Here is a 12,649-nt window from a genome sequence, read left to right as displayed (position 1 = left end):
ACTTCTATCCTATCCCATTAACCTCTCCTAAACTTTTTTCGTCAATGAGGGCAGTTTAGCATGGCCAGTCCACATAACCTGCACTTCTTTGCACTGTGGGAGGACACCGCAGCACCTGTAGGAAACCCACGCAGACTCCGCACAGACAGTGACCCAGCGGCGAATCGAATCTGGCACCCTGGTGCTGTGAAGCCACCGTGCTATCCACTTCTGCTACCGTGCTGCCCTGCAGTTGCTTCACAGCTCCACGATCCCAGGTCCCATTCCCGGCTCTGTGGACTCTGCACATTCTCCACGTGTCTGCGTGGCTTTCCTCCGGTTGCTCCCACAAGTCCCCAAAGGCATGCTGATAGGTAATTTGGACATTCTCAATTCTCCCGCTCTGTACCCGAACAGGTGCCGATTGTGGCGACTAGTTGTTTTTCACAGTAACTTCATTGCAGTGTTAATGTAAGCCTACTTGTGACGATAATCATTGTTTATATTACAATCAACATCTTTGTGACTCTCAAACCCTCCCCATCAATTTCTTTCTATCCCCGTTGCAGAAATGTTAACTCAGTGTCGGGTGTGTGTGTTGGGTGATTGTGAGTATCAAGAATGAATGTGTGTGTGTTTTTCGTGGGGGGCTGGTGTGCTGGGTCTGTGCGTGTCAGATGGGTGTGTGCGAAAGTGGCACATGGTGCAGTGGTTAGCACTGGGACAACGGCGCTGAGGACCCGGGTTTGAATCCTGGCCCAGGGTCACTGTCCGTGTGGAGTTTGCACATTCTCGCCGTGTCTGCGTGGGTTTCACCCCCACAACCCAAAGATGTGCAGGTTAGGTGGATTGGCCATGCTAAATTGCCCCTTAATTTAAAAAAATAACAAAATGATTGGGTGCTCTAAATTTAAAAGAAAAAAGATGGGTGCAGGAGGGTCGGGGTAGTGTGTCTGTTTAGGGGCGGCATGGTGGCGCAGTGCTTAGCACTGTTCCCTCACGGCGTCGAAGACCAGAGTTCGATCCAGGCCCCGGGTCATTGTCCATGAGGAGTTTGCACATTTCCCTCAGTGTTTGCGTGGGTCTCACCCCCACAACCCAAAGATGTACAGGCTAGGTGGATTGGCCACATCAAATTGCCAATAAATTGGAACATAAAATGAATTGGGTACTCTAAATTAATTTTTAAACAATATAGTGTGTGAGTGTGTGGTGATGCATGTGGGATGGGGTGCGTGCGTGGGGTTGGGGCTGGGGAGCATGTCTCCATGAAGATTAACCTGACCCCGCCCCCAAATAAACCTGCAAACATGCCTCTCAATAAACTGCTCATGACGCTAAAAAACCTCTCCTAGAGACAACAACCAATATCTTCGTGACTCCAAAAACCTCCTCATCAATCTTTCTATTTCCGTGTCAGAAAAGTTAATTGTTTCCTTGCTGAATAAAGATGGACAGACAAAGTTTTGAGAGAGATAGTCTTCATTCCGGAAAACGGTCCATCGTTTGACTGATAGGTAGATAAGGGGCGGTTCACTTCCTTTTCAGGCCAATATGCAAATAGCATAGCGGACGTTTTAGGCAATGTGTTTCTTATAGAGAGGTATATTCGACAATTTGTCAAAATCATACAACAGAACTAGTCTAATTCGGTAGAGATAATTGTAAGTAAAGTGACAGTTTGGCCGTGTAAATGCAGTAAGTGTGAGTGAAAGATGTGATGTGTGGTGTGGACTGGGAGGGTGTACTGTTTTTAAGCATACTTACCTAGCAGGGGTGAAACCATGATAAAAAAGGTTGTTCGCCCAGGACGAGGCTAGCCCATTGCACTTCGGGTGTGCTGACGCCTGCGATGTCCCCAAATGCGGGATACACGACTGCAAAGTTTGTGGTAGTGGGGGACTGCGTTCGCGCTCTCCCCTGATTTACGAAAGTGAAATAGATTGATCCTTTTCAGATCGAGAAACCTGTTGGAAGCATCGCCCTAAAAACCTCTCCAGGAGCCAACAACAGGGTAGCATGGTAACACAGTGGTTAGCATAGAACATGCAGTTCAGAATGAGGCCGTTCAGCCCATCCAGTCTGCACCGACACACTTCAGCCCTCACTTCTATCCTATCCCATTAACCTCTCCTAAACTTTTTTCGTCAATGAGGGCAGTTTAGCATGGCCAGTCCACATAACCTGCACTTCTTTGCACTGTGGGAGGACACCGCAGCACCTGTAGGAAACCCACGCAGACTCCGCACAGACAGTGACCCAGCGGCGAATCGAATCTGGCACCCTGGTGCTGTGAAGCCACCGTGCTATCCACTTCTGCTACCGTGCTGCCCTGCAGTTGCTTCACAGCTCCACGATCCCAGGTCCCATTCCCGGCTCTGTGGACTCTGCACATTCTCCACGTGTCTGCGTGGCTTTCCTCCGGTTGCTCCCACAAGTCCCCAAAGGCATGCTGATAGGTAATTTGGACATTCTCAATTCTCCCGCTCTGTACCCGAACAGGTGCCGATTTTGGCGACTAGTTGTTTTTCACAGTAACTTCATTGCAGTGTTAATGTAAGCCTACTTGTGACGATAATCATTGTTTATATTACAATCAACATCTTTGTGACTCTCAAACCCTCCCCATCAATTTCTTTCTATCCCCGTTGCAGAAATGTTAACTCAGTGTCGGGTGTGTGTGTTGGGTGATTGTGAGTATCAAGAATGAATGTGTGTGTGTTTTTCGTGGGGGGCTGGTGTGCTGGGTCTGTGCGTGTCAGATGGGTGTGTGCGAAAGTGGCACATGGTGCAGTGGTTAGCACTGGGACAACGGCGCTGAGGACCCGGGTTTGAATCCTGGCCCAGGGTCACTGTCCGTGTGGAGTTTGCACATTCTCGCCGTGTCTGCGTGGGTTTCACCCCCACAACCCAAAGATGTGCAGGTTAGGTGGATTGGCCATGCTAAATTGCCCCTTAATTTAAAAAAATAACAAAATGATTGGGTGCTCTAAATTTAAAAGAAAAAAGATGGGTGCAGGAGGGTCGGGGTAGTGTGTCTGTTTAGGGGCGGCATGGTGGCGCAGTGCTTAGCACTGTTCCCTCACGGCGTCGAAGACCAGAGTTCGATCCAGGCCCCGGGTCATTGTCCATGAGGAGTTTGCACATTTCCCTCAGTGTTTGCGTGGGTCTCACCCCCACAACCCAAAGATGTACAGGCTAGGTGGATTGGCCACATCAAATTGCCAATAAATTGGAACATAAAATGAATTGGGTACTCTAAATTAATTTTTAAACAATATAGTGTGTGAGTGTGTGGTGATGCATGTGGGATGGGGTGCGTGCGTGGGGTTGGGGCTGGGGAGCATGTCTCCATGAAGATTAACCTGACCCCGCCCCCAAATAAACCTGCAAACATGCCTCTCAATAAACTGCTCATGACGCTAAAAAACCTCTCCTAGAGACAACAACCAATATCTTCGTGACTCCAAAAACCTCCTCATCAATCTTTCTATTTCCGTGTCAGAAAAGTTAATTGTTTCCTTGTTGAATAAAGATGGACAGACAAAGTTTTGAGAGAGATAGTCTTCATTCCGGAAAACGGTCCATCGTTTGACTGATAGGTAGATAAGGGGCGGTTCACTTCCTTTTCAGGCCAATATGCAAATAGCATAGCGGACGTTTTAGGCAATGTGTTTCTTATAGAGAGGTATATTCGACAATTTGTCAAAATCATACAACAGAACTAGTCTAATTCGGTAGAGATAATTGTAAGTAAAGTGACAGTTTGGCCGTGTAAATGCAGTAAGTGTGAGTGAAAGATGTGATGTGTGGTGTGGACTGGGAGGGTGTACTGTTTTTAAGCATACTTACCTAGCAGGGGTGAAACCATGATAAAAAAGGTTGTTCGCCCAGGACGAGGCTAGCCCATTGCACTTCGGGTGTGCTGACGCCTGCGATGTCCCCAAATGCGGGATGCTCGACTGCAAAATTTGTGGTAGTGGGGGACTGCGTTCGCGCTCTCCCCTGATTTACGAAACAAAAATAGATTGATCCTTTTCAGATCGAGAAACCTGTTGGAAGCATCGCCCCAAAAACCTCTCCAGGAGCCAACAACAGGGTAGCATGGTAACACAGTGGTTAGCATAGAACATGCAGTTCAGAATGAGGCCGTACAGCCCATCCAGTCTGCACCGACCCACTTCAGCCCTCACTTCTATCCTATCCCATTAACCTCTCCTAAACTTTTTTCGACAATGAGGGCAGTTTAGCATGGCCAGTCCACATAACCTGCACTTCTTTGCACTGTGGGAGGACACCGCAGCACCTGGAGGAAACCCACGCAGACTCCGCACAGACAGGGACGCAGCGGCGAATCGAATCTGGCACCCTGGTGCTGTGAAGCCACCGTGCTATCCACTTCTGCTACCGTGCTGCCCTGCAGTTGCTTCACAGCTCCACGATCCCAGGTCCCATTCCCGGCTCTGTGGACTCTGCACATTCTCCACGTGTCTGCGTGGCTTTCCTCCGGTTGCTCCCACAAGTCCCCAAAGGCATGCTGATAGGTAATTTTGACATTCTCAATTCTCCCGCTCTGTACCCGAACAGGCGCCGGATTGTGGCGACTAGTTGTTTTTCACAGTAACTTCATTGCAGTGTTAATGTAAGCCTACTTGTGACGATAATCATTGTTTTTATTACCATCAACATCTTTGTGACTCTCAAATCCTCCTCATCAATTTCTTTCTATCCCCGTTGCAGAAATGTTAACTCAGTGTCGGGTGTGTGTGTTGGGTGATTGTGAGTATCAAGAATGAGTGTGTGTGTGTTTTTCGTGGGGGGCTGGTGTGCATGGTCTGTGCGTGTCAGATGGGTGTGTGCGAAAGTGGCACATGGTGCAGTGGTTAGCACTGGGACAACGGCGCTGAGGACCCGGGTTTGAATCCTGGCCCAGGGTCACTGTCCGTGTGGAGTTTGCACATTCTCGTCGTGTCTGCGTGGGTTTCACCCCCACAACCCAAAGATGTGCAGGTTAGGTGGATTGGCCATGCTAAATTGCCCCTTAATTTAAAAAAATAACAAAATGATTGGGTGCTCTAAATTTAAAAGAAAAAAGATGGGTGCAGGAGGGTCGGGGTAGTGTGTCTGTTTAGGGGCGGCATGGTGGCGCAGTGCTTAGCACTGTTCCCTCACGGCGTCGAAGACCAGAGTTCGATCCAGGCCCCGGGTCATTGTCCATGAGGAGTTTGCACATTTTCCTCAGTGTTTGCGTGGGTCTCACCCTCACAACCCAAAGATGTACAGGCTAGGTGGATTGGCCACATCAAATTGCCAATAAATTGGAACATAAAATGAATTGGGTACTCTAAATTTATTTTTAAACAATATAGTGTGTGAGTGTGTGGTGATGCATGTGGGATGGGGTGCGTGCGTGGGGATGGGGGTGGGGAGCATGTCCCCATGAAGATTAACCTGACCCCGCCCCCAAATAAACCTGCAAACATGCCTCTCAAGAAACTGCTCATGACGCTAAAAAACCTCTCCTAGAGACAACAACCAATATCTTCGTGACTCCAAAAACCTCCTCATCAATCTTTCTATTTCCGTGTCAGAAAAGTTAATTGTTTCCTTGCTGAACAAAGATGGACAGACAAAGTTTTGAGAGAGATAGTCTTCATTCCGGAAAACGGTCCATCGTTTGACTGATAGGTAGATAAGGGGCGGTTCAGGAGGCCAATATGCAAATAGCATAGCGGACGTTTTAGGCAATGTGTTTCTTATAGAGAGGTATATTCGACAATTTGTGAAAATCATACAACAGAACTAGTCTAATTCGGTAGAGATAATTGTAAGTAAAGTGACAGTTTGGCCGTGTAAATGCAGTAAGTGTGAGTGAAAGATGTGATGTGTGGTGTGGACTGGGAGGGTGTACTGTTTTTAAGCATACTTACCTGGCAGGGGTGAAACCATGATCAACAAGGTGGTTTGCCCAGGACGAGGCTAGCCCATTGCACTTCGGGTGTGCTGACGCCTGCGATGTCCCCAAATGCGGGATACTCGACTGCAAAATTTGTGGTAGTGGGGGACTGCGTTCGCGCTCTCCCCTGATTTACGAAACAAAAATAGATTGATTCTTTTCTGGTCGAGCAACATGTTGGAAACATCGCTCTAAAAACCTCTCCCGGAGCCAACAAGAGGAGAGCATGGTAACACAGTGGTTAGCACAGAACATACAGTGCAGAATGAGGCCGTTCAGCCCATCCAGTCTGCACCGTCTCACTTCAGCCCTCACTTCTATCCTATCCCCTTAACCCATTAACCTCTCCTAAACTTTTTTCGACAATGAGGGCAGTTTAGCATAGCCAGTCCACATAACCTGCACCTCTTTGCACTGTGGGAGGACACTGCAGCACCTGGAGGAAACCCACGCAGACTCCGCACAGACAGTGACCCAGCAGCGAATCGAATCTGGCACCGTGGCGCTGTGAAGCCACCGTGCTATCCACTTCTGCTACCCTGCTGCCCTGCTGTTGCTTCACAGCTCCACGATCCCAGGTCCCATTCCCGGTTCTGTGGACTCTGCACATTCTCTGCGTGGCTTTCCTCCGGTTGCTCCCACAAGTCCCCAAAGGCATGCTGATAGGTAATTTGGACATTCTCAATTCTCCCGCTCTGTACCCGGACAGGCGCCGGATTGTGGCGACTCGTTGTTTTTCACAGTCACTTCATTGCAGTGTTAATGTAAGCCTACTTGTGACGATAATCATTGTTATTATTACAATCAACATTTATGTGACTCGCAAATCCTCCTCATCAATTTCTTTCTATCCCCGTTGAGGAAATGTTAACTCTGTGTCGGGTGTGTGTGTGTCAGAGGTGTGTGTGTGCGTTGGGGTGATTGTGAGTATCAAGAATGAGTGTGCGTGTGTTTTTCGTGGGGGGCTGGTGTGCTGGGTCTGTGCGTGTCAGATGGGTGTGTGCGAAAATGGCACATGGTGCAGTGGTTAGCACTGGGACAACGGCGCTGAGGACCCGGGTTTGAATCCTGGCCCAGGGTCACTGTCCGTGTGGAGTTTGCACATTCTCGCCGTGTCTGCGTGGGTTTCACCCCACAACTCAAAGATGTGCAGGTTAGGTGGATTGGCCATGCTAAATTGCCCCTTAATTTAAAAAAATAACAAAATGATTGGGTGCTCTAAATTTAAAAGAAAAAAGATGGGTGTAGGAGTGTCGGGGTAGTGTGTCTGTTTAGGGGCGGCATGGTGGCGCAGTGCTTAGCACTGTTCCCTCACGGCGTCGAAGACTAGAGTTCGATCCAGGACCCAGGTCATTGTCCATGAGGAGTTTGCACATTTTCCTCAGTGTTTGCGTGGGTCTCACCCTCACAACCCAAAGATGTACAGGCTAGGTGGATTGGCCACATCAAATTGCCAATAAATTGGAACATAAAATGAATTGGGTACTCTAAATTTATTTTTAAACTATATAGTGTGTGAGTGTGTGGTGATGCATGTGGGATGGGGTGCGTGCGTGGGGATGGGGGGTGGGGAGCATGTCCCCATGAAGATTAACCTGACCCCACCCCCAAATAAACCTGCAAACATGCCTCTCAATAAACTGCTCATGACGCTAAAAAACCTCTCCTCGAGACAACAACCAATATCTTCGTGACTCCAAAAACCTCCTCATCAATCTTTCTATTTCCGTGTCAGAAAAGTTAATTGTTTCCTTGCTGAACAAAGATGGACAGACAAAGTTTTGAGAGAGAAAGTCTTCATTCCGGAAAACGGTCCACCGAGTCGATTTCGGTGGCGTGAGAGCAGCTGGTTAGTCAGTTTCAGCGGGAGCATTGCGGAAGGAGGGTGCTGGGAGGTAAGTCAACCTTTAAAAGCACTTCTCTTTGCAGGGGCAGGCCAGTCGATTTCGGCGGCGTGAGAGCAGCTGGTTAGTCAGTTTCAGCGGGAGCATTGCGGAAGGAGGGTGCTGGGAGGTAAGTCAACCTTTAAAAGCACTTCTCTTTTCAGGGGCAGGCCAGTCGATTTCGGTGGCGTGAGAGCAGCTGGTTAGTCAGTTTCAGCGGGAGCATTGCGGAAGGAGGGTGCTGGGAGGTAAGTCAACCTTTAAAAGCACTTCTCTTTGCAGGGGCAGGCCAGTCGATTTCGGTGGCGTAAGAGCAGCTGGTTAGTCAGTTTCAGCGGGAGCATTGCGGAAGGAGGGTGCTGGGAGGTAAGTCAACCTTTAAAAGCACTTCTCTTTGCAGGGGCAGGCCAGTCGATTTCGGTGGCGTGAGAGCAGCTGGTTAGTCAGTTTCAGCGGGAGCATTGCGGAAGGAGGGTGCTGGGAGGTAAGTCAACCTTTAAAAGCACTTCTCTTTGCAGGGGCAGGCCAGTCGATTTCGGTGGCGTGAGAGCAGCTGGTTAGTCAGTTTCAGCGGGAGCATTGCGGAAGGAGGGTGCTGGGAGGTAAGTCAACCTTTAAAAGCACTTCTCTTTGCAGGGGCAGGCCAGTCGATTTCGGCGGCGTGAGAGCAGCTGGTTAGTCAGTTTCAGCGGGAGCATTGCGGAAGGAGGGTGCTGGGAGGTAAGTCAACCTTTAAAAGCACTTCTCTTTGCAGGGGCAGGCCAGTCGATTTCGGTGGCGTGAGAGCAGCTGGTTAGTCAGTTTCAGCGGGAGCATTGCGGAAGGAGGGTGCTGGGAGGTAAGTCAACCTTTAAAAGCACTTCTCTTTGCAGGGGCAGGCCAGTCGATTTCGGTGGCTTGAGAGCAGCTGGTTAGTCAGTTTCAGCGGGAGCATTGCGGAAGGAGGGTGCTGGGAGGTAAGTCAACCTTTAAAAGCACTTCTCTTTGCAGGGGCAGGCCAGTCGATTTCGGCGGCGTGAGAGCAGCTGGTTAGTCAGTTTCAGCGGGAGCATTGCGGAAGGAGGGTGCTGGGAGGTAAGTCAACCTTTAAAAGCACTTCTCTTTGCAGGGGCAGGCCAGTCGATTTCGGTGGCGTGAGAGCAGCTGGTTAGTCAGTTTCAGCGGGAGCATTGCGGAAGGAGGGTGCTGGGAGGTAAGTCAACCTTTAAAAGCACTTCTCTTTGCAGGGGCAGGCCAGTCGATTTCGGCGGCGTGAGAGCAGCTGGTTAGTCAGTTTAAGCGGGAGCATTGCGGAAGGAGGGTGCTGGGAGGTAAGTCAACCTTTAAAAGCACTTCTCTTTGCAGGGGCAGGCCAGTCGATTTCGGTGGCGTGAGAGCAGCTGGTTAGTCAGTTTCAGCGGGAGCATTGCGGAAGGAGGGTGCTGGGAGGTAAGTCAACCTTTAAAAGCACTTCTCTTTGCAGGGGCAGGCCAGTCGATTTCGGCGGCGTGAGAGCAGCTGGTGAGTGGTGAGTCAGTTTCAGCAGGAGCTGAGACTTTTTCTCTTTTCTTTAAATTAGTTTTTTTAGGCGGGATCAGGAAGTCGACCCGCGGACGTCTGGGAAGACCCTCACCAATAAATTCAGGTGGAGAGGAAACCCGAGACACTACACGTGTAGTGTCTCCCACCCGCCCTCCTCCTCTAACCTAATAATAAAACCCATTGGTCTGAGGTAAGTACCATATTTTTATTATATTATTATTATTTTTTATAAAAATTTAATTTAGTTGTTAGCCAGATCTTGGTAGAAAGTTAGAGGAATGGCAGGGAAGGGAGTACAATGTTCCTCCTGCAGGATGTTTGAGGTGAGGGATGCAGTTAGTGTCCCTGCTGATTTTACCTGCAGGAAGTGCTGCCATCTCCAGCTCCTCCAAGACCGAGTTAGGGAACTGGAGCTGGAGTTGGAAGAACTTCGGATCATTCGGGAGGCAGAAGGGGTCATAGATAGCAGCTTCAGGGAATTAGTTACACCAAAGATTGGAGATAGGTGGGTAACTGTAAGAGGGACTGGGAAAAAACAGTCAGTGCAGGGATCCCCTGCGGTCGTTCCCCTGAGAAACAAGTATACCGCTTTGGATACTTGTGGGGGGGACGACTTACCAGGGGTAAGCCATGGGGTACGGGCCTCTGGCACGGAGTCTGTCCCTGTTGCTCAGAAGGGAAGGGGGGAGAGGAGCAGAGCATTAGTAATTGGGGACTCTATAGTCAGGGGCACAGATAGGAGATTTTGTGGGAGCGTGAGAGACTCACGTTTGGTATGTTGCCTCCCAGGTGCAAGGGTACGTGATGTCTCGGATCGTGTTTTCCGGGTCCTTAGAGGGGAGGGGGAGCAGCCCCAAGTCGTGGTCCACATTGGCACCAACGACATAGGTAGGAAAGGGGACAAGGATGTCAGGCAGGCTTTCAGGGAGCTAGGATGGAAGCTCAGAACTAGAACAAACAGAGTTGTTATCTCTGGGTTGTTGCCCGTGCCACGTGATAGTGAGATGAGGAATAGGGAGAGAGAGCATTTAAACACGTGGCTACAGGGATGGTGCAGGCGGGAGGGTTTCAGATTTTTGGATAACTGGGGCTCTTTCTGGGGAAGGTGGGACCTCTACAGACAGGATGGTCTACATCTGAACCTGAGGGGCACAAATATCCTGGGGGGGGAGATTTGTTAGTGCTCTTTGGGGGGGGTTTAAACTAATGCAGCAGGGGCATGGGAACCTGGATTGTAGTTTTAGGGTAAGGGAGAATGAGAGTATAGAGGTCAGGAGCACAGATTTGACGTCGCAGGAGGGGGCCAGCGTTCAGGTAGGTGGTTTGAAGTGTGTCTACTTCAATGCCAGGAGTATACGAAACAAGGTAGGGGAACTGGCAGCGTGGGTTGGTACCTGGGACTTCGATGTTGTGGCCATTTCGGAGACATGGATAGAGCAGGGACAGGAATGGATGTTGCAGGTTCCGGGGTTTAGGTGTTTTAGTAAGCTCAGAGAAGGAGGCAAAAGAGGGGGAGGTGTGGCGCTGCTAGTCAAGAGCAGTATTACGGTGGCGGAGAGGATGCTAGATGGGGACTCTTCTTCCGAGGTAGTATTGGCTGAAGTTAGAAACAGGAAAGGAGAGGTCACCCTGTTGGGAGTTTTTTATAGGCCTCCTAATAGTTCTAGGGATGTAGAGGAAAGGATGGCGAAGATGATTCTGGATATGAGCGCAAGTAACAGGGTAGTTATTATGGGAGACTTTAACTTTCCAAATATTGAATGGAAAAGATATAGTTCGAGTACAATAGATGGGTCGTTTTTTGTACAGTGTGTGCAGGAGGGTTTCCTGAAACAATATGTTGACAGGCCAACAAGAGGCGAGGCCACGTTGGATTTGGTTTTGGGTAATGAACCAGGCCAGGTGTTGGATTTGGAGGTAGGAGAGCACTTTGGGGACAGTGACCACAATTCGGTGACGTTTACGTTAATGATGGAAAGGGATAAGTATACACCGCAGGGCAAGAGTTATAGCTGGGGGAAGGGCAATTATGATGCCATTAGACGTGACTTGGGGGGGATAAGGTGGAGAAGTAGGCTGCAAGTGTTGGGCACACTGGATAAGTGGGGCTTGTTCAAGGATCAGCTACTGCGTGTTCTTGATAAGTATGTACCGGTCAGACAGGGAGGAAGGCGTCGAGCGAGGGAACCGTGGTTTACCAGGGAAGTGGAATCTCTTGTTAAGAGGAAGAAGGAGGCCTATGTGAAGATGAAGTGTGAAGTTTCGGTTGGGGCGATGGATAGTTACAAGGTAGCGAGGAAGGATCTAAAGAGAGAGCTAAGACGAGCAAGGAGGGGACATGAGAAGTATTTGGCAGGAAGGATCAAGGAAAACCCAAAAGCTTTCTATAGGTATGTCAGGAATAAGCGAATGACTAGGGAAAGAGTAGGACCAGTCAAGGACAGGGATGGGAAATTGTGTGTGGAGTCTGAAGAGATAGGCGAGATACTAAATGAATATTTTTCGTCAGTATTCACTCAGGAAAAAGATAATGTTGTGGAGGAGAATGCTGAGTCCCAGGCTAATAGAATAGATGGCATTGAGGTACGTAGGGAAGAGGTGTTGGCAATTCTGGACAGGCTGAAAATAGATAAGTCCCCGGGACCTGATGGGATTTATCCTAGGATTCTCTGGGAGGCCAGGGAAGAGATTGCTGGACCTTTGGCTTTGATTTTTATGTCATCATTGGCGACAGGAATAGTGCCAGAGGACTGGAGGACAGCAAATGTGGTCCCTTTGTTCAAAAAGGGGAGCAGAGACAACCCCGGCAACTATAGACCGGTGAGCCTCACGTCTGTAGTGGGTAAAGTCTTGGAGGGGATTATAAGGGACAAGATTTATAATCATCTAGATAGGAATGATATGATCAGGGATAGTCAGCATGGCTTTGTGAAGGGTAGGTCATGCCTCACAAACCTTATTGAGTTCTTTGAGAAGGTGACTGAACAGGTAGACGAGGGTAGAGCAGTTGATGTGGTGTATATGGATTTCAGCAAAGCGTTTGATAAGGTTCCCCACGGTAGGCTATTGCAAAAAATACGGAGGCTGGGGATTGAGGGTGATTTAGAGATGTGGATCAGAAATTGGCGAGCTGAAAGAAGACAGAGGGTGGTGGTTGATGGGAAATGTTCAGAATGGAGTACAGTCACAAGTGGAGTACCACAAGGATCTGTTCTGGGGCCGTTGCTGTTTGTCATTTTTATCAATGACCTAGAGGAGGGCACAGAAGGGTGGGTGAGTAAATTTGCAGACGATACTAAAGTCGGTGGTG

The 12,649-nt window shown here is 49.2% G+C and overlaps 3 non-coding genes across 3 annotated transcripts; all 3 read left to right on the top strand.

Moving 5' to 3' along the window:
* The first annotated feature begins 1,738 nt into the window (after positions 1–1,738).
* LOC140390859 (U1 spliceosomal RNA) lies at positions 1,739–1,902 on the top strand. Its single transcript, XR_011934914.1, has one exon. It is a non-coding gene; the product is annotated as a U1 spliceosomal RNA (small nuclear RNA).
* Positions 1,903–3,823: 1,921 nt separating this feature from the next.
* LOC140390831 (U1 spliceosomal RNA) lies at positions 3,824–3,987 on the top strand. The gene has a single exon (XR_011934888.1). It is a non-coding gene; the product is annotated as a U1 spliceosomal RNA (small nuclear RNA).
* A 1,914-nt stretch (positions 3,988–5,901) lies between these two features.
* LOC140390661 (U1 spliceosomal RNA) lies at positions 5,902–6,065 on the top strand. The gene has a single exon (XR_011934719.1). It is a non-coding gene; the product is annotated as a U1 spliceosomal RNA (small nuclear RNA).
* The last annotated feature ends 6,584 nt before the right edge of the window (positions 6,066–12,649 follow it).

The sequence above is a fragment of the Scyliorhinus torazame genome, chromosome 14, assembly GCF_047496885.1.
Source record: "Scyliorhinus torazame isolate Kashiwa2021f chromosome 14, sScyTor2.1, whole genome shotgun sequence".
NCBI lineage: Eukaryota > Metazoa > Chordata > Chondrichthyes > Carcharhiniformes > Scyliorhinidae > Scyliorhinus > Scyliorhinus torazame.
This window is presented reverse-complemented; position numbering and strand designations above follow the sequence as displayed.